This window comes from Oratosquilla oratoria, chromosome 17 (genome assembly GCF_046742065.1).
Source record: "Oratosquilla oratoria isolate Oo_2021 chromosome 17, ASM4674206v1, whole genome shotgun sequence".
Lineage (NCBI taxonomy): Eukaryota > Metazoa > Arthropoda > Malacostraca > Stomatopoda > Squillidae > Oratosquilla > Oratosquilla oratoria.
Window position 1 is genome coordinate 685,323 of NC_134793.1, and position 5,000 is coordinate 690,322.

The 5,000-nt window shown below is 36.3% G+C and overlaps 1 protein-coding gene across 1 annotated transcript in view; it reads left to right on the plus strand.

Annotated features, from left to right (window-relative positions):
• The window catches only part of LOC143034126 (uncharacterized), a 555,717-nt gene that overhangs the window by 49,712 nt on the left and 501,005 nt on the right, over positions 1-5,000 (plus strand). The window lies entirely within an intron of this gene.

Below are 5,000 nucleotides of genomic sequence, written 5' to 3' on the forward strand. Positions count from 1 at the left end.
AAGCTGAAGGAGGAGTGGGAGGGAGTGAAGGATAGAGTGGAGGTAGGTGTGGAGGAGGAATGGGGATGGTTCAAGAAGGGAGTCGCAAAGTGTGCAAGGATGGTGTGTGGAACAAGAAGGTCAGGAGGAAATAGAAGGAAGGGTAGTGAATGGTGGGATGAGGAAAAGAAGAAGGTTGTAGAAGAGAAGAAGCGAGCTTTCACAGATTGGTTACAAAGTAGGACGAGAGAGTCATATGAGAAGTACAGGGAATAGAAAAGAGAAGTAAAGAAAAATGTAAAGGAGGCAAAGAGGAGAGCAGATGTAAAATGGGGTAAGAGTATGACAGAAAATTTTGAAAGTAATAAAAAGATGTTTTGGAAAGAAATTAAGAGAGGAAGAGGAGGCGAATCAAGTAGAGAAGGAAAGGTAAAAGGTGCAGATGGAGGCAGTAAGGGGAAGATGGGCAGAATATTTTAGGGAGTTGCTAAATGTGAGGGAGGATAGGGAAGGAAAGATAGCTGCAGTGGGAAATGCTAAGAAAATGAGAGTGATGAGTGAGGAAAATGGAGGAGAAATAAGGAAGGATGAAGTGAAGGCAGCAGTTAAGATGATGAAAGCAGGTAAGGCACCTGGTCTGGTTGGATGCCATGCAGAATGTCTTAAAAAAGGAGGTATAGTGATGGTGGACTGGTTGGTGAGGTTATTTAATGTTTGCTGGAGAGAGGGTAGAGTGCCAGAGGACTGGAGGAGTGCCTGTATAGTTCCACTTTACAAGGGAAATGGGGGCAAGTGTGATTGTAGTAGTTTCAGAGGGATTAGCTTGTTAAGTGTAGTTGGGAAGGCTTATGGGAGGATCTTGATTGAGAGGATTAGGAGAGGAACAGAGGGAGTAATTGGTGAGGAACAGTGTGGGTTTAGGACAGGTAGAGGTTGTGTAGATCAGATCTTTGTGGTAAGACAGATATGTGAGAAAGCTATAGGTAAGGGGAAGGATGTTTTCTGGGCCTTTATGGATCTGGAAAAGGCTTACGACAGGGTAGACAGAAAGGCACTGTGGGAGGTTATGCGGATATACGGGATAGGAGGAAAGCTTCTTGGAGCTGTCAAGAGTTTTTATGAGAGTAGTAGAGCTTGTGTCAGGATTAGAAATGGAAAGAGTGAGTGGTTTGAGGTAAAGGTGGGACTTCGTCAGGGATGCGTTATGTCACCCTGGCTGTTCAACTTATACATGGATGGGGTGGTGCGAGAGGTGAATGCAAGGGTAGTGGGTCAGGGATTGGAGATGGTTAAGGAAAATGGAGAAAAGTGGGAGGTGAGCCAGCTGTTGTTTGCGGACGACACTGCGCTTGTGGCAGGATCGGAGGAGGGATTGAGGAAGTTGGTGACAGAGTTTGGGAGAGTGTGTGATAGAAGAAAGCTGAAGATAAATGTGGGTAAAAGTAAGGTGATGAGATGTACAAGGGGTGAAAGTGGCAGTAATCTGGAAGTGAGCACTAAGGGAGAGCAACTGGAGGAAGTGGATAGTTTTAGATACTTGGGTGCAAATGTGGCAGGAAAGGGTGGAGTGAAGGTCGAGGTAGAATGTAGATTGAGAGAAGCGAGTAAATGCCTTGGTGGTTTAAAAAGTGTAATGGGGAATAGGAATCTGGGAATGGATCCTAAGAGGAGACTGTATGAAGGAATGATTGTGCCAACAGCACAGTATGGAGCAGAAACATGGAACATAAGAGAGGAAGAGAGAAGGAACTTGAATGTGTTTGAGATGAAGTGTCTGAGAAGTATGATGGGGGTTACTAGGCTGGATAGAGTGAGAAATGAGGAAGTGAGGAGGAGAACAGGGGTGGAAATGGAGCTGGGAGATAGGGTGGATGAAAGAGTATTAGGATGGTTTGGACACATGGAAAGAATGAGTGAAGAAAGACTAGTAAAGGAGGTGTGGAAGGCAGATGTGGAGGGAGTGAACATGAGGGGACGTCCTAGGATGAGATGGATGGATGGGGTGAAGGGGGCTTTGGGGAAGAGGGGAATGTCGGTTGAGGAAGGACGGGAGAGGACAGAAGACAGGGGTGAATGGAGAATGGTTGTATATGGAAAATGTTGTGATGCATGAGCTGGATTGGACGGGGGAATGGGGGTGAGGTAGTGTGTGTGAGCAAAAATTTTGACGCAGCCCGAAGGGATTTCTCCTCGTCCTCTCCTTTATATGGGGGGACGGAGAGGGGGGGTCGCCGATTTAATGAAGCGGCCTTGCTGTGGATGTGCTGTGTCCTGCGACACTGCTTCTGACCCAGGGCAGTGGACAGGGTGCAGGGATGACCCGTCATCTAGGAGGTGCTAAGATGGGAGGGAGGGTGGAGGGGTGTGGAGTGTTTACGGGGAGGAAATTGGTGGGAGTGTTTTTGTGCCTTGTCCTTTTTGGCTACCCCCCTGGTAAGGAAAAAAAAAGCCTTGGAATATGTATGTATGTATATATATATATATATATATATATATATATATATATATATATACATATATATGTATATATATATATATAAATATATATATATATATATATATATATATATATATATATATATATATATATATATATGCAGAGTCCCGAGGCGCTTTCGTGATATATTCACATTATCAAGGATTACAGAAACTTCTTTTTGGATAAATGTTTTAAAAAAGCAAAAAGGACATTCTATAAAGGCGAACCAAAACAAAAGTTTGATAAAAAGAATTTACTTGTACTTCCTTTTAATGAAAATCTTATAGAGATTTCCAATATACTCAAAATATTCAATGTAAATGTAGCTTTCAAAAACAATACGACCCTAAAAAATCTTCCCATAAAAAATTCCCCTGATAACTCTACAGGCTGTGTATACAAAATACATTATAGTAAATGTGACAAATATTATGTAGGTCAAATAGGAAAAGAATTAGAGGTTAGGATTAAACAGCATAAAAACAGCACAAGAAAGGGGCAAGAATCTAGTGCCCTTTTTAAACGTGTTCGTGAATTTGACCATCCTACTGACTGGAAAAATGGTTAAATAATTATACAGTGTAAGAATATAACAGAAAGAAATATCATAGAGTCAGGAATTATCAAATACAATTATGACCAACTCATTAATAATAGTTTAGGATTATATGAATTCGATCCATTTATTGTCAATAATATAAATAGTACATATTTTAAAAGTTAGTATGATAATAATAATCTTCCTCCACGACCTCGCCGAGTGACCCAACCTGAGCTTTCAGGCTTCGGAGAGGAGGATAAATTTTTCTCTTGCCCTATTTATACTCTGTATCTCCATTGTTTTGTTCACACTTTTCTGTACTCCTTGATAATGTGAATATATTACGAAAGCGCTCGGACTCCTTGTGTTTTTCCTCTTCCTAGTGGACTTTGCATATTTGTGATTCACGTGTGACTTGTGAAATTTGTGCATATATATATATATATATATATATATATATACACACACGTATATCACGTATATATATATATATATATGTATATATATATATATATTGATAAGTATTTTAGACAAATTATTTGGATAATGGAGAACATAAACACAGGGGAAGGCTCGGAACCCTAAACACTCTAACGTTTCGTTCGCGTAGAACTTCTTCAGAGGGTGTATGTAGAACTGCAATTGAAGTTTATGTACTAAATCTAATTACCTTTTCGGACACTTGGGAAAGGTCGTTTTTCTGGCGTGTTTTAGAATTAAAATACTAGTTTGTTTAGCTAAATTGATAAACCCTCCTCGATGATTCGATGAATTATTAGTTGAAATATATGCTGATTCAACAATTCTTCTAGTGAATTTATCAAAACCTTTATGTAGCACTTCAGCTTCTCTCCAGTTTGGTAAATGATCGAATTTTTCCGCATGAACTACTAAAGAATTAGATGTCCTATGTGCTTTTATGTCGTTTTTATGTTCATAATTTTTTTTTCTAATCCTCTTGACGATTCGCCAAAATAAGCCATTGAGCAACTATTGCACGGGATTTTGTATACGACGCTGTTTTCGGAATTGGTTCTCTTTTCGGAAGTCTTTATTAAATCACCTATCCTCTTGTTAGTTTTTTTTTAGCTATGTTTATACCTGATTTTGTTAAATATTTGTCTATTATTGGTGACGTTTCTGAGCCAGGTACTGATATGAAATTGGTATTATTTCTATCTCTTTCTTTCCTCTAACAAGAAGATAGGTGATTTAATAAAGACTTCCGAAAAGAGAACCAATTCCGAAAACAGCGTCGTATACAAAATCCCATGCAATAGTTGCTCAATGGCTTATTTTGGCGAATTGTGTGTGATGAAGTGTAACATGGGACCTCTCCGAGTATCCTTGTCTTCTTATGTATTTATTGTTTTTTTTTTGGTATTGCTTTTTTGTACCTTTGAAAATGTCTAAATAGACGAAAACGTTTGGTATCTGTTTTTTCAGTATATGTATATATATATATATATATATATATATATATATATATATATATATATATGTATATATATTAGTATATATATGCATATATATATGTGTATAAATACATATATATATATATATAAATGTATATGTATATATGTGTATAAATACATATGTATATATATATATATATATATATATAATATGTGTGTGTGTGTGTAGGTGTGTGTGGGTATGTATATAAATACATTATATATATATATATATATATATATGTATATATGTGTATAAATACATATATATATACATATATATATATATATATGTATATATATTCATATATATACATACATATATATATATATATATATATATATATGTATACATATATGTATATATATATATATACATATATATATATGCATATATATCTACATATACATATGTATATGTATATATATATATATATATATGTATATATATATGTATATATATATGTATATATATACATATATGTGTATATATATATATATATATGTATATATTTGTATGTATATATATGTATATATATATGTGTGT